The sequence below is a fragment of the Danio rerio genome, chromosome 3, assembly GCF_049306965.1.
Source record: "Danio rerio strain Tuebingen ecotype United States chromosome 3, GRCz12tu, whole genome shotgun sequence".
Lineage (NCBI taxonomy): Eukaryota > Metazoa > Chordata > Actinopteri > Cypriniformes > Danionidae > Danio > Danio rerio.
Window position 1 is genome coordinate 41535086 of NC_133178.1, and position 23221 is coordinate 41558306.

At 34.3% G+C, this 23221-nt stretch overlaps 1 protein-coding gene across 2 annotated transcripts in view; it reads right to left on the minus strand.

Annotated features, from left to right (window-relative positions):
- elfn1a (extracellular leucine-rich repeat and fibronectin type III domain containing 1a) overlaps window positions 1-23221 on the minus strand; it is a 191628-nt gene that overhangs the window by 58582 nt on the left and 109825 nt on the right. For both annotated transcript variants that reach the window (XM_005164194.6, XM_005164193.6), the window contains one exon: window positions 13179-13242. The gene's annotated coding sequence lies outside the window, so the exon portion shown is untranslated. The remainder of the gene's footprint in view (window positions 1-13178; window positions 13243-23221) is intronic.

The window sequence follows — 23221 nt, forward strand, 5'->3', positions numbered from 1 at the left end:
ATTGAAGGAAATATCTCCATTAACATAAAAAAATGTCTGATACAATTTTTTAATAGTTAATAATTACATGGTAGCAATGAGTAGCATGCCTTTTGCATAACCCAATATCTTTCCAATATCAAATTTATAATTTATTTTTTTTTTAAAGCAACCAAGCAAGCAAACAAACAAAAATAACTAAACATTATCTGTTGAAGTTTTATCAGACCCGAGTGAAGCTCAAGCGCTGACAAAATGTACAGTGTATGAAACTGACTGCATTTTAATTGGTCTGTATTTTTTTGGAGCAGCAACATTTATAGATCACATATGGCAACATCAACGTTTATTGTTCGTAAATTACTTTTATTAGTGTTTTATTAAATTAAGTCAAAATATATTCACATTCTTAAATATGTAAAACATAATAACTGAATAAATAAAATAAAATAAACAACATTACATTTTATCAACAATAATGATAAATAATAATATTTCAATGACCAAAAACCAAAAATCACTTTCCTTTTTAGAAGCTTCATAGTGGCTGTATTTTCCACGTCAACTGACATTTCCACACAGACAGAGAAGGAAGAAATCAATTCTTAGAAATCCTTTCGAATAATAACCTATATATTGTGTATGTCCACACATGTGCACTTCTTTGTGTGTTTTGATAGAGATGTCTGACTGATGGAGTGTTCAGTTGTTTTTGATCAAAAAAGAAAAAAAAGAAGGAAAAAATGTTGAAGAAGAAGCATTGGTCACATACTCTCAGCACTGTTGATGTTTTCTCCTCTTCTCTGACAGATGAAAAGGAATGATGCACTAAGTAAAGGCTACACGAAGGCAACTCAGATAAATCACAAGGTCATTGTTATGCCTCAGTGACCTCTGGAAATACACATTTATGTGTGGATACATTCAAGTGTCCTCTGGATATAGCAGAACTCAATGACAGATGAGGTCAGAAGCAGGTCAGAGAACTACACATTTTCTCCTAGCCAGAGGAAATAAAATAAAACTTTATATTTAATGCATGAACTATTGATCTCGTTGGTCATTTATCAATCCTACCCTCCAAACATACATAATAATAATAATTCCTTACATTTATATAGCGCTTTTCTGGGCACTCAAAGCGCTTTACACACAATGGGGGGAATCTCCTCATCCACCACCAGTGTGCAGCATCCACCTGGATGACGCGACGGCAGCCATTTTGCGCCAGACCGCACACCACACACCAGCTGATTGGTGGAGAGGAGACGGCGATGAAGCCAATTGGATATGGGGATGGTTAGGAGGCCATGATGGACAAAGGCCAGTGGGCAGATTTGGCCTGGATGCCGGGGTTAAACCCCTACTCTTTTCGAAGGACATCCTGGGATTTTTAACGACCACAGAGAGTCGGGACCTCGGTTTAACGTCTCATCCGAAAGACGGCGCTCACTGAGCAGTATAGAGTCCCCGTCACTATACTGGGGCATTAGGACCCACACAGACCGCAGGTTGGGCGCCCCCTGCTGGCCTCACTAACACCACTTCCGGCAGCAACCTAGCTTTCCCATCTGGTCTCCCATCCAGGTACTGACCAGGCGCAGCCCTGCTTAGCTTCAGTGGGCAACCATGTGAGAGTTGCAGAGAGCTAGCTGCCGGCATACATTGTATGTTTCATACAATGAAACATACAATGAAATAAATAAATAAATAAATAGATAGTGATAGATGGCACCTTTTGGGTTAATTGTTCCCTAATGATATAAAATATATTACATATATTATACAATTATAACATACGGATTATTATGTTTAATATTTTAATATAAATTCATACATATATCAGATTACTTTTTTATTGTAGATATTTAAAAAGCATGCTAACATACTTGTTTATCTACTTATTTAAAATGAGCTTTTTTATGTATAACAGACTTAAAATTATAAAAAAAAAAAAGTTAACTAAATTGATTTGTGTTTGGACAACATAAAGTAATTGAGGCCTCGTTTACACTTTTTAAAACTGGAATTTCATCTTGTGATTCTGAAAAGATATTCGTCCACACTATACTGCTGAAAACGCAAATCACATTACCACACACTCTGGCATGTGCTGCAGTGTATGCGGATATCTGAGCCCCAGGCAGTCAACGGTGCTTTGAGCACACCTCTTCAGATGAGAGCAGCGCACGTCAGACAGTACATAAAGGATCTTCCACTGGATTTCATCTCACTATAGTTGTTAAACTTGATATTTGATTAATCTTGTCTCTTTTTAACGGTCGTTTAAATCTATCACTTATTTATAGGTAACATGTTTTGGCAGAGTCCAAAGATAAGTTAATATATTAATTTATGTAGCCACGTACACGAATTGTGCATATCGACTGATTGCTTGCCTTTACTTCTGATATTGTATAAACTTATTGTACGTTACACTTTTATAATGGCCATTATTGATTATTAAAACTGATATTCAGCAAAGCATATGTTTCATATTTTTTTAAGAAAATGAAAGGAGGCAGTTATGTTAAAGGCTCTGTTTTGTTGTAAAAATGCATACAGTAAAGATGATGATCATCTAAACATGTAGCTACACGATGCCTCAACATTTTTAGTGTCAATTAAGTTAATATCAAAATTGAAAATAGACAGTTCCCTATATCATGTTCTCATTTCATTGTTGAGATGGTGAAATAAAAGTAACCAGGGTGATGTGAATGAGGTAGCTTACACTCTTCCCTTTAGTATTAACCAACGTGTCCTCAGGAGTTTGTTTTCCATATCAAACTTGCAAAGTTTGAACTTAAGGAAAGGGTACAAGACTGAACTTTGCACATTTAATATTAAGGAAAAAGACCCAATCAGATAGGTGAATGTCTGCAGCCACACCAGCGTTTTGAGATGTCTCTGTTTTCCCCCATCTACGCTGACAAAGAGGTGAAAATGGCCTCTTTGTCATTTTTAAAACACTCCGTTCCTTACAGTGTTTCTTGTCAGAATGTCTGTCTTTGTTTTGGTCTCTATAACCTGTCCACTGCAAGATTACCCAATTATATGTCAGCACCTCGGGTTGTCTTGGTGGAAAATACACATATTTGATTTCAGACATGAAGGATGTCTGAATGTATTCAGCCTGAAAATGCGACCTCCAGAGGACACCAACATCCTCCAAAATGAAACACAGATTCAGAGTTATAAAAATCCACATAAGGATAGCAAGAAAAAAATCCACATGAGGATGACAAATAATTTAAATATTACGAGATATTTGACAAAAAAACATTAGTTAATAATAGTTAATGATTGTTAGGTTAGGTTTTGTTTTCATAGTATCATTAACCATGAAACTGGATTGCATTTCCTTTCATTTTCCCATATTGATAGTAACATAGTTAGCTCACTATTACAGTAAAGTTCTGACATCAAGAGTGCGGGACTTGTTTCTGCATTAGAGAAAGCTGAAATTGCATGTGAGCTGATAAGCTATCACATCCACCACCGGTTTTGGAGATGCAATTGGCTTTTTATTAATCCTCTCTGCTTTCAGCCAGCATTGCAGACAGTTTTCTAAATGTAAGTCATTAGAGATGAACAATTGCTTTAAGCTGATGCAGCACCTCTTTTTTTTCTCATGCCCCATATAGATGAAATGATTGTATGGCACAGCTAATGGCCACAGCTGTGGGAGGCATGCCTCTTCTCAGCTGGAAATAAAAATCATGACATTTAGGAAATGAGACCGGCAGATTCGTTGAGAAGAATAACATTAGAGGCGCAGCAGAAATATATTTACCTATTCCGGAGGAGACGTTAGGCTTCAGGGCTTTTAAAAAGAAGTCACACAAACACTGATGAACTCCATGTTCCATGTAGTTCCACACCAAAAAACGGTGTTGTGCATAGAAAGTGGAAAAATATGATGTGAAACAGTCTGGGGTTTCGCCTACTCGGTGAAGAAAGTGCGAAAGTGAGCGAGAGCCCGAGAGGCAAGAGGAATATTGATGAATGCTGGAGTTCTGCATTACTCAGGAGAAATGCATCTTAGAGAGCTCGACAGCTTCAGAGGAGATGTCTATTAATGCAATAAGCCACAAGAGACTGCATGTGTGTGTGTGTGTGTGTGTGTGTGTGTTACAATGATTTTACCACAGGCTGTTTTGGGGCATGATGTGAAGCCCTTCAGTTGTGGTAAAAATCACTGTAGCGTTTGGCCTTGAGTGGATTTTTGCAGCGGCAGTCATTATTGTAAACTATATGGTTAAATAATCCTCAAAATCGAGCGGAATAATTTATCCTCCAAACAATGTGGGATAACTGTGGTATGTGGGCGATTGCTATGTGATGTGGCAACTTTTCAGTCTGTACATTAGCGGTGACAAGTTTTCAGAGACTTTTCCTACGGGTGACACAGGTGAGGTTATATTATCTATCTATCTATCTATCTATCTATCTATCTATCTATCTATCTATCTATCTATCTATCTATCTATCTATCTATCTGTCTGTCTGTCTGTCTGTCTGTCTGTCTGTCTGTCTGTCTGTCTGTCTGTCTGTCTGTCTGTCTGTCTGTCTGTCTTTCTGTCTGTCTGTCTGTCTGTCTGTCTGTCTGTCTGTCTGTCTGTCTATCTCTCTGTCTGTCTGTCTGTCTGTCTGTCTGTCTATCCATCTTGTTCTCAAATTGATTGGCTGATAGTTGTGCAATATTCTGCAATATCATACAGCCTCTTCACCCTTCTTTATTACTCCACCCACATACATAGTGACAGCAGTTCTATATTCTTACTATATGACAAATATTGCAGCTATTGGACAACATAATGTAGTTTTAAGGCTTTTTTTTAGGAAAGAATGTAGTTGTTTAGTTTGCATTTATGCAGTTTATTTCTGAAATACAGTGCGTCGACAGCCATTAGCTTTTAATTGAACAGAGCAAAGATGGTTGACGTGGCCATTTACAAGTGGCATCAGAGATAGCATAATAAGCCTTTAGACGAGAAATATGTATAATTTCCAACTACAGCTGATCAAATCATTAATAAACTGGTAAGTGATATTCTGAGTCAATCTTTCCCTTTTGTATGTTGTAGTGCTGTATTTATACCATAGTAATTGTACTGTATTGAGTGTGAGATGGGACTCACATATAAGGAATATGTAATTTGTGTTGGCCAGTAACCGTGAGTTACTTTTTGGTTGGCCATCTGTATGTTTCTATTGAGTTACCTTGTTTCAATTCTGCAAACTAGTTCAGTAAAAAAGAAAGAAAAAAGAAATGCCTGCATGTATTTAGCATTTTTCCTTATGGCAAACACAACAGCAATCTGGTAGTGTTTGCTCTGCTTAGGTTAATTATTGTGATCTCCCAATTGCAACAGAGAAATACTGGGAAATCTCGTTAGACTGATGGCATTTCTTGCCGTTAATAATCTTAAAATGTCAGCAAAATTACCTGTTTTGTCGTCACTTTAGACCATACGCTAGAGAATCATTCAAATACTAACGTTTGGTTTCTGCTGTTTTGACGTCAGCTGCAAATGAAAATAATTGGCAGAAGAAAGTAGTTTCTCACACAAAGGGGTTTTTAGACTCGTGTTTGATTTTCTTTTTTATATACATGATTATGTCCTTGAACTATTGTTTAAACTCATTATTACATGAGTAGCAATGCAACATGGCTGTATATTGTCACTGGTTGGACACTAAGGCACTTGCCTGTGGCCTCGTAATGCATGCATCCCACCAACGCACTGCTAATCATGTGAAATTGCTCACTTAGCGGTTCATTACGCTGTGGTGTAATAAGGGGACTAAGCTGAAAAGAAAATTCATTTATTGAATTATTTGTTTATTTGTTTAATATTTGCATATAAATGGCAAAGAATGGACGTCAAAATTGTTTTGAAACCTCAAAAGTATTTATGACTATATTCATGCAGGTGGAAGCAGTTCAGTCTATGAGACATCAGCATAGCAGCCCAGTGAGCCCACACACTATTCAAGAGGCCGATGGTCTCAAGGAGAGCGAGTGCATCCCAGTGTCAAATAACACTGTTCAGTTGAAAAAGTTTACAGCAGTAAAAATCATAAATTATTGAATACATGACCACATCGTTCGCTTTCTACACCAGACAATGTGATGTATATTTGGAATCAACCCAGGGTTACATAAACAGGATTCCAGTCAGACAGAACATGCAGAATATCTGCCTCAGAAATTCCACTCACAAACGCCTCACACTATAAGGGAAAACTGTCAGTCAAATCAAGCTGTCTGACTTAACAATGCAACCTCTGAAGACTCTCTCCCATCAGACCGTCTGGTCCTCTGTGCTCTGAAGCAGCCCAGAAAGACTTGCGCAGAAAGCTGTCGATTGCAAAGCCAAATTTAAAATCTATTCACAGGCAAAAAATTTCCTTCATCATGAGATTCGAACTGATTTTTATGTCAGCCTTTTCCTTCTTACGCAAATGAAAAAAAAAAAAAAAAGACTCAATCATTTTAACAGTTTGCTTGATGCTAAGGCTGAAGACACTATAAAAAAAAAATAAAATAAAAACTTTATAATATGTGATGGCAACAAGGTTTAAAGACAGTTCATTCCGCTGTGACGACCCCTGATGAATCAGGGAATAAGCTGAAGGAAAATGAATGAATGAATGAATGAATGAATGAATGAATGAATGAATGAATGAATGAATGAATGAATGAATGAATGAATGAATGAATGAATGAATGAATGAATGAATGAACAAGATTTAAAGGTTACATTTTTTGGATAGTATGCATCAGGTTTTGACTGCACTCTTCAATGTGAGCCTGACTGAGTTGATCAATCGGATAAACATAGAAAAAAACACTTGTGGTTCACACAAGAAGAGAGCACAATTCAATTCAAAACCTCAAAGAGTGGCAAGATTAAAAGTAATATAACCAACAACAATGCAAACAACGTGACTTTAAGTATAAAAATGCCCTGCTTTGAATGTGAAGTATGGCATAATGTGCCATACAACAACAATAATAATAATAAACAATAATAAACAACAACAACATCAACAAAACAGTATATCAGCTAAATCTTTCCAATATATATTGTATTTTGTAAAGAAAAATCTTAATGAACAGGTTCTGTATTTCATGATTCACAGTATTGTTTTGATTTTTACAGTTATTGATTGCATTATGAGACTTTGATCTCTGCTTTTTTTTAATTTTAACATTGAAAATTTAACTGTGCTGTTAAAAACAAAATGACTTTAATAGACATGTTAGTAGTTTAAAACCCTATAGTTTATATGGAACAATTCTGTCACGGTCACCAAAATAACAGTCATCATCATGGTCACACAAATCTGCCACTTTATAGGACTACATGTCCATTCATGCACTGCTTGACATATTCTCATGTATAAACTCATGCTTAAATCTGTTACTGTGAGTTGTGCATGACTGGATGTGAAATCAGAATTATTAGCCCCTTTTAAAATTTTTTTTTTTTTCATTATTTCCTAAATAATGTTTATCAGAGCAAGGACATTTTCACAGTATGTCTGGTAATATTTTTTCTTCTGGAGAAAGTCTTGTTTTATTTTGGCTAAAATAAAAGCAGTTTTTAATTTTTAAAAAAACATTTTAGGGACAAAATTATTAGCCCCTTTAAGCTATTTTCTTTTTTGATAGTCTACTGAACAAACCATCGTTATACAATAACTTGTCTAATTACCCTAACCTGCTTAGTTAATCTAATTAACCTAGTTAAGCCTTTAAATGTCACTTTAAGCTGTACAGAAGTGTCGAAAAATATCTAGTAAAACATTATTTACTGTCATTATGGCAAAGATAAAATAAATCAGTTATTAGAAATAAGTTATCAAAATGATTGTGTTTAGAAATGTGTTTAAAAAAAATCTTCTCTCCATTAAACAGAAATTGGGGAAATAATTTTGACTTCAACTGTATATATATATATATATATATATATATATATATATATATATATATATATATATATATATATATATATATATATATATATATATATAATGTATGAATTTTTATATGTTGTTATGTATGTTTGAAATCATCTATGCATCAAATTAACTAAATCAAATTACCGCTAATGCAAGACAGAGTGCATGTAAAATGAAAATGTGACATTGTTCTCTCTTATGGCTGCCATTATTAGTCTCACACAATTGTTTGTCCCTTTTCTGAAAGTCTTGATAAGTTCATTGTTATGAAGGTTTTATTTTATTATTTCAGCAAGTAGGATTGTAAACCAACTTGTTGTACTCTCCCATTTAGGGGTGGCACTGTCGCCAAACAACAAGAAGGTCACTGGTTCGAGTCCCACCTGGGCCAGTTGGCATTTCTGTATGGAGTTTGTGGTTTCCCCCACAGTCAAATGACATGCGCTATAGGTAAATTGGATAAACTAAATTGGCTGTAGTGTTTGAGTGTATGTGAATGCAAGAGTGATGGGTGTTTCCCAGTACTGGGTTGTGGCTGGAAGGCCATCCACTGCATAAAGCATATGCCAAAATAGTTGGTGGTTTAGTCCACTGTGGCAACTTCTGAAATGGATACTTAGAAGAAGGAAAATGAAAGAATGAATGAATGACTCTCCCATTCACTGCGCTATAAATTTACCCAACTATGACAACTTTCACCACTGAGAAACATTTAAATGTGAAAGGGTCCTTTGTATTACCATGACAGTTTACTACCATAAACACTCAGTTCAAACCTTCAATGTCATTAACAACTAAAACAAGTTTATAACAAGTTATAACAGTCCAAGTCAAGCAATTCAAAATTTTCATATCTACTTCAAAATCCTCTAAAGACAAGCTTTAGTCACAAAATGCTTCACTGTAATCTTGATATTTGCTATTTATAAAGAAACACTGACAATTTAAAATTGTTTGTTGTTGTTGTTGTAATCAAACATTATTCCACGAACGCTGTAAACTGAGCTTAACTTCGAATTTCAAGTACTTACATTGTTCCCATTCATTTACATATACAGTTTCATGTTAATGAACCGTCCTGCGGCTCTACAAAGGATAAGCGGCGTAGAAAACGCATGGATGTTAATGAATGGCTGCATATTGGGAGGATTGTATGAGCTCAGTTCTCTCCCCTGTGAAGACAAGCAGAGTAAAGCAGCATCTAATCTCTTTGGCATTGCCCCACTGACAGTCTGGGTTGCATCAGCCGGCGTGAACTCCAATGAATGCGGCGAGACTCAACGGGCAGATTTGCGCAAGAAGTCAACACACGTGGATGCAGCTGTCAGTGAATGGCCTGCGAGGGAAAGCGGTGCGAGTGCGCGGCGTCTGGAGGAATATCCATAGGAACTAAGCAAATTAAACTGCCTGGGCCATTCACTGTGATCAAATATTAAAGCGCTTTCATATTTGCCACTTAATGTGATTTATAAAGACACATCAAAGGATAGGGCCGTTCCTACTCAAATTAAGTTGTCATAAGGGTTTCTGTGGACGTCCGTGTCATCGATCTCAAAAGCCTGTCAGCTGTATATCCAGACTGTGATGATAATTAAAGTGTAACTGTCAAAGATGATTAAAAATGAATGAAAAGAGAGCCTCTGCGTGGCTTTGGAACTCCGTATTTTCTTTATTTCATGCCAGCGCGGAAGGTCTAACGCCTATGTAGCCTTCATCTTTTCTAAAAGCACGGGTTTTTACATTTTATATTCAGGTGATGCGTGATTCATTTTATTTCTTTTTGAACCCTCTGACCGCCCTGTGAGGGCTTGTGAAAATTCATTATCATCAATTGTTCCTGGTTTGAATAAATGAAATGATTACGATTGCGGGTTTAACACGTTCATTTGGAGCAATTAATTATATTCAATTAATCCATAACCCTTGGCCTGTTTGTGCATTTTGTAATTGAGGATTGTCATAGCTTCGAAGTAAATGAAGCATGGAGTGCCACCAAAATGTAAAGCGGTCAATGCAATAGACCTTAATTAAGCTGAATGCTAGGGTTTCAATGTGTGTTTTTTTAAAGCTAAAGTAACTGGATCTTGACAGTATCTTATAAACATGAAGAAAATTGTCTTGAAATGTAGACGCAACTACTTGGTGTATGTAAATCATTACAAATAAATAATTGTTAAGAAGGCATACACAAACACATCTCAGAAAAAAATCCTACATTAAACAATACAAATAAAATAAAACTGTAACATCTACATAAAAAAGCAGTTGTGATTGCCAGAGTTTACCATTAAAACTGCCATTAGCCTTTCAGTTTATATATAAATAAATATATATATATATATATATATAAACTGAAAGGCTAAAGGCTATTTATTTGCATGTTGTTGCTTTTTTATGTAACGTTAAGCTACTATTTTATTTAATTTTTTTCATCTGCCTTTTTTTCATTGCCTTTATGGCAATAAAAAAAATTAACAATTAATACAGGCCACAGCTGAACATTGAGAATAATCTCTGAGTGTCAGTCTCCAAAATTAAACCAAGAATAGACTTGTGCTGAAAACATGGTGCCCACCAGTCTCTTTAGGTGCGGTTAATATTAAATCTTTTGGTCACACTTTATTTTGATGGTCCGTTTGTTGAATTTGAGTTATATTGCATCTACATGCCAACTAATTATCACTAGATTATAAGTAAACTGTTAGGTTGGGGTTAGGGTTTGAGTAAGTTGACATGTACTTGCTAAGTTTCTAAAAGTCAGTCAAATGTCTGTGGAAGGAGCAGCATCAGCAGATATTAAGCAGACAGTCTACTAATACTCAAATGGACCATCAAAATAAAGTGTTACCAATTTTTTGTGGTTTTGTTTGTTCAATGCTCGTGTTTAGGCCTATTGTTGTGTGTGCAATGTTTGTATATTTATAACTACCTCCAAGAAATGTCAGGGTTGCAAGTCACTGGCATTGTTATTTTGGGGGTCTCGAGTTGGAAAGTTTGGGAAACCCCAGTATACAGTAGATTGTTATCAGAGTCATTCACACAAACACACTAAACACAATTATGGTTGCACACATGACACTAAAGTAATGCAATAAACATTATTTGTCAAAATAAGAAGTAACATAAAACTCTAATGTACATAAGAAATAAAAAAATAAACTAAAAATAACCATTATTTGAATGTATTTTACGCAACGAAATTTCAAACCTGATCTTTTCAGCACTTACTTCAGTCAGTAATACGGTGCTCAATAAGCATTTATCATGATTATTAATACTAAAACACAGTTGTTCTGCTTCAAATTTGGAGTCCATGATACTTTGTGTTTTCAGGACTATTTGATAAATTGGAATTTCAAAAGAGCAGTTAAAATCAGAATTATGATTAAAAACCCCATGTTTAATTTTTCTCCCCAATTTCTGTTTAACGTAGAGCACATTTTTTCAACACATTTCTAAACATAATAGTTTTAATAACTTATTTCTAATAACTGATTTATTTTATCCTTTCCATGATGACAGTAAATACAACTTTACGCAATATTTTTTAGGATACTTCTACAAAGATAAAAGTGACATTTAAAGGTTTAACTAGGTTAATCTGGTTACTAGGCAGGTTAGGGTAATTAAGCAAGTTATTGTACAATGATAGTTTGTTCTGTAGACTATTGAAAAAAAATTGCTTAAAGGGTCTAACAATTTTGACCATATATATATAAATATATATATATATATATATATATATATATATATATATATATATATATATATATATATATATATATATATATATATATATATATATATATATATATATATATATATAATAATTATTATTATTATTATTAAACTGCTTTTATTTTAGTTTAAATAAAACAAATAAGACATTCTCCAGAAGAAAAAAATGTATCAGACATACTGTGAAAATTCCCTTGCTCTGTTAAACATCATTTAGGAAATATTTAAAAAAAGAAAGAAAAAAAATCAATTAATTTTATTTTAAAAAATTTAACATTTTTTACATTTTTAAAAATTGTTTAATTTTAGTGACGATACATGTGGATAACCATGCACTTACTTAAATGAGAAAAATGACAATTTACATTTAGAAATCTATAAATGTCTGAACAAATCATAAACATTATATTCTGACGTTAATACGCCCCCACCCCCCCACCCAAAAAAAAAAAAAAAAAAAACATAAAAAGTGAAGTGCCATACAAGGAAATCTAGTAAAATGTAATTCACCATATATACTGTTAACTAGTTTTTTTTGTTTTTTTTTAAATCATTGTACCATGGAGTCTTACATGAATAAATGGTGATACCGATGATGATAAAATAAACAAAAGACTTAAGAAGATACAAATATGCACATTTATTGCTTTACTCATCTGTCACTATTTAACTAAATATTAGAACAAATTTGGGTGTAACAGATAACTGAGTGTAAGGTATGGGTCAACTCTGTAATTATAGATGTAATTACAAAAAATAATTACTTGTAAATGTAACTTAATAAATGCACTGTATCAAATTAGGAATTATAAGTACATGCTGTAGTAGTAAGGCCACTTAATATAAATTGGGACCTTTTTTTCTGAAACATCATAGTTAAATATTTAGTTTGAATGTTACTTGTTTTAGGATGTTCAAATATAATATTCCTGTAATGTTTGCTAATAATAAATTGCACTTTTTTTGTCTAGCCAGTATTTTGTTTATTTATTATGATTATTTTTTCAAGCTCCGAGCATTTTCAGAAATAAAATTGTCATTGGCATGCCTGCCAATAATTATTAGAATTTTTATTAATTAATTAATTAATTAATTTATTTATTTATTTATTTATTTATTTATTTATTTATTTATTTATTTATTTATTTATTTATTTATTTTTGCTAGCTGAGATAATGTTATGTCTTTGACCAATAATCATTTAAAATATTTGAGGCAAATACTGACATTTACTCAGCACACTGTGTAACTAATTCCATTATATTTGATCAAGGATAAACAAACCAAGGATAAACAAACTAAAATAAAGTGAAAGAAAGCATTTATAATCATGCTTCAGACCTGAACTCTGACTGCCTGAAAGCTTCGATAACTGAAGTCTCACAGTAGCTGATTTATAAAGAGGCAGATCCAATGAGAGAGGAGGACACTGGGGCTTTAGAGTAGCCACTATTCAGGTCATGGATCTGTTCCAAACAAAGACTTACCCCGGTTAAACTGTCTAGTGATCACACGCATGTCTGAGATCCACCATCAGTAGCTGGCCTGTCCCTGTGGATGAAAAAAAAAAGAATAAAAAAACTAATTAGAGGCTCACTTTCGTATTCAAATACATGCAAATACATATGACACTTTGCACATTAGAATGTGTAAGAGCAATGACTTTGGATAGACATCAAAACAAGAAGAGAATGCAAAAAATGTGAGATGGACTTTAATTACGCAAAGCTATTTACTAACCTTTTTAAAGTGACAAAACCAAAATTAATAATAATATTCATGCAGCCATGAAAATCCCAGCCTATTAGCAGTGCATCTGTTGAAAAGAAGAGCAGGAGACTAATAATATTGCATAGCAGCTCTTTTCAGAGCTTTGACTTTTTCCATGATAAGTGGTTTATCCATGGATAGTTCCTCTATTTATATCTCGCAATACTTCATGCCTTTAGAAATTAATATTCACTGCTCAATAGATGCAATGATATGCTATGCAAATAAGATGACACTAATGAGTTAGCGATTATTAACACTCCATTAATTCAGTACGCCTTTTTTTTCCTGTGAGCTTTATGCACATTCAACTGGAGTGCTAATGAATGCTCAGCATGTTCTGAAAAAAATATATATATATAATTTAATATTTAACAAAAGATTATTAACTATAAAAATAGTAAAAACACAAAGGTATCCAAAAGATACTGTTTAAGAGGCTTGAGGATTGATAATCTGCAAAATGCACAACCTAGTTGTTACGAGTACCAGCAATCTAGCCCTTGTAGATTGCTGGAAAACATTTACTATCATCCTATCTACAATTCTACCACTGAAATGCACTACATTTCCAATTAGGCATCCCACACACACACAAGTTCTGGATCACCGCTGATTACTTGCACAGAGCTGTAGCTCATGAACACTGAGTTGGACTACATATATACCTCACATTCTCACACACATTGCTGAGTCTTGTTAACATTGTAACATGTAACATCACTAATTGTATTCCTGGTCTAGTCTTGTTGTGCATTTTTATTCTTGCCTTGTTTCTTGTTTATGCTGTTTGCTGCCTGCACCGACCTCTGCCTGTGACCACGACTCCGCTATTGTATTACCCCCATGATACCGTAATATATATATATATATATATATATATATATATATATATATATATATATATATATATATATATATATATATATATATATATATATATATATATAATTATTATTATTATTATTATTATTATTATGGTTATGAGGGTAACAAAAATGGTTCTGGCAACAAAGGATCCAGATGCAGTTTCTTTATTCAGTCAAACTTGAGTAAACAATTCAAATAGGAGCGAACTGTAAGTTTATGGGCAATCCAAAATAGTAGTCGGGGACATAATCAAAGAGACGACAAACAACATCAAACAATAAACAAGGCGAGGGTCAAGAAACACAAAAAGGCAAGACAATGGAGCCCTTCGTAATGTAACAGGGAAAACAAAGACTCAGCAACGTGTATGTGTGAGTGAGATGCCTATATAGTACTGGAAATCAATCCTTTAGGAGGCTCCTGCTGTGTGTGAGTAACTAGGGGGAATCAAGAATTGGTGTGTGTGGTGCATAATAGTACTTGTAGTAATTGACAGATGTGTAGTTCTTCAGCGATCTGCACAGACTAGATTGCTGAAGATTGTGACAATGAGCTGTTCATAACAAAACGACACGTTACATATTTATTGAATCACAACATATCTTTCCAATTTAATTATAATGTTAAACACTATCTAACACACATTGCTGAGTCATTGGAGAATAACATCCATATACTCAAATTAACGATTCTGACATGCGCTTGGTTCTTTGACGAGTGTTCAATCTAGGTGATTTAAAAGTGTCAGCTTAATTATCTCAATAGTCTGTGACACTGACGATGCAGGAGCATACAATAAAGAGCTAGGGAATGATAAAGCTACTGTGTGAATGTTTATTGAGCAGTCTGACATCTGTTAGACAGAAGCTGTGTTTGTTAGTGGTCTTGGGCATCTGCCTGAGGGGAAAACTGAAGTCGGTTATGTTCAGGGGTGAGATGGCTCTTTTTAGTATGTGTGGTGATGTGTTGGAAGTGCAGAGATTCAGAGTATGGGGAGGCCTGTACCTGTGACCTTTGAGGCTTTTTTATTTTTTTTAAAGAGTCAGCATTGGCTTAGCACATACCGATGGACAATGTTCAGAATCCTTTCCTCAACTGCAGAGTAAAGTCAGACTAGAAGATGATGAATGATTACATCTGAGGGCACCTGAGGTCTTTCTGAGGAAGTGGCTTGTGTTAAGATGAAAAAAAAAGAGCCCGGGGACCACAGATATGGAGTAAATCATTAAAATGTTTTATGTTTTGGATTTAATAAAGTATGCAACATACTGTTTGATACTCTAAGCAATATTATCTTAACTGTGCTTCATGCAATGATTATTTTCAATTAAATTAACATGCAATTTAAGGGTCTAAAACATCATGAAATTTACAATTTGCAAAAAATAAATAAATAAATAAATAAAAGTTTTTTTTTTTTTTTTTTTTTTTTTAAAGAGCCCTTATTTATTCTGGGTTCTGTAAAAAATGTTCTCTACAATTCAGAAGTCTGTACTTCATGAAAGGGAGAAACGAAATGCTATTTTTAACCATTCCCCTATAACACTCCAGTAATTAGCGTTACTAATTATGTTTGTGTTGTTGTTGTTTTTTTCTTTATTTATTTCCCCTTAATTCCTAATATCTGTTTTGTTAATTCACATTCACTCAAAAAAGAAGAAAAAAAACAAAAAAAAAAAAAAAAAACAGTCCAGCCATCTAACACTTGTAAACTTGGTATTTTAGTATATTTATTTAATATCAGCAATTGTGCCCACTCAATAGCTTTTATTGTTCTTGCATATAAGATAGTATTGTATAGTATAGTATAGTATAGTATAGCATAGTATAGTACTGTATTGTATTGGTTTACATGATTCAAGACTTGATTCAAAAGACTCCAGCATGATCAGTTTTTATTTTGCTATTATACAACAGTTCTGCCTTGTTCTTGAATCTGATTGGCTGATAGCTGTGTGGTATTCTGCAAACAGCACTAATCCAGCCTCTTAACCCTTTACGATTGTATATTACTTCACCCATATACAAAAACAAGCGAAGGACACTACAATTTGACAAAAATGTTGCTGTGGACAACCTAATGTACTTTTGAGGCATTTTTAGGCAAGAATGTAGTTGTTTAGATTGCAACTATGCAGTTGATTTATAAGAATAGTGCCTATTTTAAATGCTTATATATATGGAGAGACAGCGCGACAGCAGTCATTAGCTTGTCATTGAGCAGAGCAAAGACGTTGTCCATCCACAGATGGTGACCGAGACCGCCAGTAAGTCCTTAGAAGAGAAAAAAATCATAATTTCTAACAACAGCTGATCAAATCAATAGTAAACTGGTAAGTGACATTCTAAGTTGATATCTCTCTTTTGTATGTTGTAGTGCTGTATTTATACCATAGTTATTGTAGTGTTTTGAGTGTGAGATGAGAATCACAAATCAGTAACGTATGTATTTTGTGTTGGCCACTCTTTCTATAACCCTGAGTTACTTTTTGGTCGGCCATCTGTTTGTTGAAAAAAGTTTCCTGTTTTAGTTACTGCAGACTAGTTCAGTAAAAAGAAAGAAAGAAGAAATGTCCAAATGTGTTTTGCATTTTTTTCTTATCGCAAACACAACAGTAATCTGGTAATGTTTGCTCTGCTTTTTTGGTTTAATTATTGTGATCTCCCGGTTGCAACAGAGAAATACTGGAAAATCTCTGTAGACTGAAGGCATTTCATGCTGTCCAGCCTTATAATCTTAAAATGTCAGCAAAATCACCTGTTTTGTCTTTACTTTAGACATTACGCTTGAGAATCATTCAAATATGAGCTCTAAAATTATGTTTGTGAAGTAGCAATGGTTTCTGATGTTTTATTGTCAGCTGCAGATGTGAATGAGTGGCGGAAGAAAGTAGTCATACAAAATAATTTTTAGTCTATTGCATTTGATTTTCTTATATATATATATATATATATATATATATATATATATATATATATATATATATATATATATATATATATATATATATATATAAATATATATATATATACGATTATGCAGTCAAACTGTTGTATAAAAGCAATATTACACGAGTAGCAGTGCAATATGGCAGCATATTGTCACTGGTGGGACACTACTCGCCTCCCACCAGTGCGAATGTACAGCCATGTCGCACTGCTACTCATGTGATATTGCTTATATATCTAGCCTGCTAGCATCTATGCTAATAGCTGTTTCCAACACTGCTCTGAAAGGAGATCTCAGAGTCACAACAGCATCACTAGTTAAACCTAAAATAAATAAATAAAAGTGTTTCCCATGGATTTCCCAAGCCCTGTGACTGTCAATAGAGTGGGGAATTGTTGATGTGGTATAATTAGCCGGTCAGGACGCCATTTGCATTTGCCTGAAAGAGGTCTCATACAGCAAAAGCCTGTGAAACCCCAAAAGCGGCGGAACCCAGGGCTCAGCAGAGACGAGGTTCAAGGATTTGGGGGCTATTCTTTTAGTTACTCATCATAATGACTCCATTTAGCTGGTCAATGACCCATTTAATGGCACAGAGCAGGCTTTGGAAGCGCAGCGTCCTTGGCAGGGCAGATTTTGCAGCTGCCCTGGCGTATGCTACCTTTAACCCAAACTGCGGCCTCTCTCAACAACCCCACCATCCCTTCAGCCTCTATATACAAGCACCAAGAGCTGATACAAATGTTAATTCTAAATCTGCAAAGAGCCATGTGTACAAACTATAGAAACGCACTGTTTTTGTTGTTCTACCCTCCTTTTATTCATTCATTAATTTTCTTTTTTTGGCTTAGTCCCTTTATTAATCTAGGGTTGCCACATTGGAATGAACCACCAACTTATCCAGCATATGTTTTTACGCAGCGGATGCCCTTCCAGCTGCAACCCATCATTGGGGAAACAACCATACACACTCATTCACACTCATACACTACGGACAATTTTAGCTTACCCAATTCACCTGTATCACATGTCTTTGGACTTGTGGGGGAAACCGGACCACCTAGAGGAAACCCACGCAAACGCAGGGAGTACATGCAAACTCCACACAGAACAGCCAACTGACCCTGCCAAGGCTTGAACCAGCGACCTTATTGCTGTGAGGCAACAGCACTACCTACTGTGCCACCTTGTCACCCTACTCTCCTATTAGTGTTTATTAAAGCTACTTGTGCATGTAAACAACCTGCTAAATTACAAATCTTAAATGCCCCACCAAATGGAGTGAATCTCTCCAACAGAAACTACTTGCTTAAAAAGATCTTGGGTCTTATTTACAAATGACGATTACAGCAAAGTGCCTTCCACAGTGTGTGACACAATCCTTTCACTCTACCCTTTTATCCCACAGTCAATCACATTACTTCATTAGTTAGGCGGCCACTCAATAATTAAAAACAATCGCTTTGTCATTTCAATATACTATAGTTAACAACACAAGAAATATTTACCTTCACCTTCAAAAACATTATTTCACAGTAAAATAACATATCAATTATGATCTTCACTTAATCATGTCTACATCAATGCAATTAAATTCCGACAGTCCAAAGCATAAAAAATAAATAAATGTGATGAAAATGTTTTTAATATGTTTTGGACTGTTGGAATTTCTTCAGAACACAAAAAAAAAAAACGTTTTTTGTTTTCCCAGGTGATGATTATTGGGTTAAACGTTCAGGATACAACTCCATAAAAGATTATATTTCAGCACTTTGGAAATGGACAGCGACTACTAAGTAGCCCATAGAGTTTTCTCATTATCATTCTATGTTAAGTGGAATTTCATGTAGTGCTAGTAACCTTGCAAACACAGAACACTCTTAAAGAGACAATTTACCCAAATAAATAATTCTGCAATAATTTGCTAACCCTTGACTTGTTTCAAACTGGTTGAGTTTTTTTTTATTTTTATTTTATTTTTTTTAATCTGTTGTTGAACACAAAATAAGATTTTACCATTAAAATCCAAAGTAGGAAAAAAAAATACTATGGAAGTCAATACAGGTTGCCAGATTTTTTTCAAAATGTATTCAACAGAAAAACACAAAAATAAAAAAATAAAAAAAATAACTTAAACTGATTTTAAACAAGTCAAGGGTGAGTAAATAATAGCATTTTTGCATGAACTATCCTATGAAGAGCCAAGATACATCATTATCAGGAAACCTGTGGCATATTTTATGCCATATTTTTATTTGTTAAAATAACAGACAATAAGTTTTCTTAAATTTCCTTAAATTTAAATTTCTAGTACATTTCTGTAAATCAACCAGTTATTTTACAGTAAATTTCTGTAATTTAATGTCCGTTATTTTACTTTTTTTCCCCTGACACCTCAGCTGCTGGCAATAAACCATAAAATTATGGGTTTTCTTTTACAGTTTGGGCCAATTTCTACTACTGGACCACCCAGAGGAAACCTATGTGAACAAAGAGAAATCATACAAACTCAAAAAGTCTTTCTGGCTCAGCTAGGATTTGAACCAAATATATGCTGTAATATATAATAATAATAATAATAATAATAATAATAATAATTATTATTATATATATATATATATATATATATATATATATATATATATATATATATATATATATATATATATATATATATATATATATGTATATATATATATAATTTATTTTTTTTATTCAAGTTGACTGGCATTATAAGTATATACAATCAATCAATCAATCAATCAATAAATCAATGTTGTACAATCTTAGGCAGTCCTTTTCAGAAAAGAAAGTGTTTTATTTCATCTTTTCAATTTCCCTTCTGGCCATCGGCAATGTCTGTCTCAAGTGCGCAGTTGTGACAGGACCCTGACCTATATGTGATGTAAGCATGACAGGGAGAGTCATGGATGTGCCGGTGCCCACAGGAGATCAGACCTCATATGGTTCTGAGGAGCAGATCACCGGCACACTAAACACAAGCGCAGCAGCACATACAGTACATTCTCTGATTGATAGCCTCTGCTCAGCTGCTGACAAGTGAAGGAGGCTACACATGGGTATGTGGGCAAAAATAGCCCTGCCATGGTCCACTTTAGCTTTGACGCAGCTGCTTCAGATAAATAAAAAAAAAGCAGCATCATGACCATCACAAGTCTTCAGAGACCTGAACTTTTGAAAACCATGATGATCTCCTTCATTAAGAGAGTAAAGATGTGTTTACCGCAGTCAACGCGGCCATTGATTTCATACATCAATACTGTTAAAAGAAATTTGCATTAGAGGCAAGCCATTTCATATGCAAATTCCACAAGGACTGCTGTCTTAGACTATTCAGATTAAAATACAGTAATTGCATCAATCTGAAAATAATTTACTATATTTTCTGGAATGCATGTTTTCACACTGGTTTCATGATTTCTCTATTGGTACTGTCTAACATGCAAAGCATATATTACACACATATTAATATTAGTTTGCTATGAGGGGATAATGAGCAAAAATAAAGCTCTGCCCCCTACTCAATATTTTATTTCCAACACAGGCTCATTCTGAAAGCGTATCACTATATACATTTCTGGAGAGCGCCTAATACATCCCAGAATGTACTTTTTTGCAGTTTGTGTTTTCGAGGAGCTGTGTATGTATTTAAAATCTCAAATTTATCTCACAATTGCCATTTTTACCAGCTGTTCTTGCATAAATCCACCAGGGGCCACTATCAACTGACTGACTGACCAATCGACTGGCCTACCCTCCTCCTTCCCTAAACCCAACCAATAGTGTTTTCAAAAGCTCGGATTGACCTGCCCACCCCTTCTCTAAACCCAACCGACAGTGTTTTCAAAAGCAATCCAGAAAAAGAAAAGCCCTCGTCTGATTTTTACCCAAATTGCAAATTTTACCACATTCTCACCTTATTTATTTATTCGTTTTTTGGCTTGTGTTTTTGTCTTACCCACTTTTTTGAACCATTCTTTGCAGACTCAATCTGCGTCATCAAGTCCTCTCTGGTCTCAAGTCCGATGATGTACATGGCGAGCTAACTGGTCAAACTGATAACAGCGGTAAAGCGTCCATAAAGAGGTAAGCTGGTAAGTGCGAAAAGAAACAGCATCATACCGCCCCGTAGCATTAATTTTGAAGACAAAATGCAGCCATACATACATCCAGAAATGTATATAGGCGTTCTATTTCTGAATAAGCCTATGTTAAATAATGTGCAAAAGAACATTTTTATGCCCCCCCCCCCCCCCCCCAACACACACACACACACACACACACACACACTCAACATTCAGTATCAGTTGGAAGTGCATCAACATATTGAATTAAAATTCTCAGCAACTTATTGTTTAGAGTAAACATCATAACTGTATTGATCAAGGAGAGAAATTATTTTTAATTCAGCACACTATTAAAGTCTGACTTATGTCTCCTTGTTTATCTTGAGTGAATACACAGTGACAAGTACTTAATTTCAACATTTATTTTCATTATACAGAAACAGAGCATGCTGCAAACTAGAAATCTGCACGATTCTACTCTGTCAATTTAAGTTAATCTTTATGTAATCAAGTTTTATTACAACTTTACAGAGATTGCAATGCTAGAGTAACACATCAGTTGAACACAACTTAAGACAAAAATGCCTTCATTCATTTAAAATTAACAGAGGGTGCAGGCTATTCTCATAAAAAAAAAAATATATATATATATAAATAATTCAGTTAAATCTAAAAAAAAGTGTTATGATCATCAGCGATCTAGCGCACACAGCTCGCTAAAGAATTACAAATCTGCCACATTATGGACTACAACTCCCTACATGCACTCCATTCACACACACCTGTTTTAAATTCCGGTGATGAGCACAAATGCAAGCAGAAGATCGTTACTAACTGAATACATGGACTTTAAATACTACGCACACACACAAATTGTAGCTGAGTCTTGTTTATCTGTCTAATTTAACATTATGACACGGTTTCCTTGCCTTGATCTTTGACAACATTATTGTATGATTTCCTTTTTTTTTTTTTTTGGTTCACCTCAATCCAGCCAAGAGAACAGAACTACACTAATGTAAACGCACTCTAGGTAGCTTTTTTTTTTCATCATTTGGAACATGCTGCTACTTATAACCAAAACAACTTACATAATGCAATTAACATCAATCATGCAAAATGTGCAAAGCACGCACACACTTAAACTGATGCCGAACTAGGGACACACATACTTGTGTTTTGTACAGCACATTCAGGCACGCACACTGTATTCACTTTCATTTTAAACACATTTGTTTAGGCTTCACTTTTGAAATAAATGTAACAACGAATGCCACTATTAAATTAGTTATTTTAATTATATTTAATCTTGTTGATTTATTTGCGTAATCAGTGTTGGGTAAGCTACTTCAAAAGGTTATCAATTACTACATACTAATTACATACTAATTACATCATAACATACTAATGACAAACTAATGAAACTAATGATAAAACTACTAATTACATCAATTGTATTTAAATGAATTTGTCTGAAAGTCAAAAATAAATTAGTGACTCAGTGGGTAATCTAATTTATTTACCCAATACTGATTAAAATCCATGCAGATCCCAATCCATTTCTTAAAAAGTGGTGTATGTATGTTTTTTAATCTTCTAAAGCATAAACATACAAGTATTTGTTCACAGATATTTAAGAAACATGCTAAAAGTTAACATTCTTGTTTATCTGAAAAACAATGCTTAAGTCAAATATTCTACTTTGAAAATGTGTATTACATGCTGGAACGTCTGTCTTTCTTTTGGTTCTTTTCGCCCGCCCAAATGCCAGTTCAGCCAATTATATTTCAGCACTCTTGGTTGCCTTGGTGGAAAACAACATATTTCATTAATTCAGTCATGAAGGCTCTCA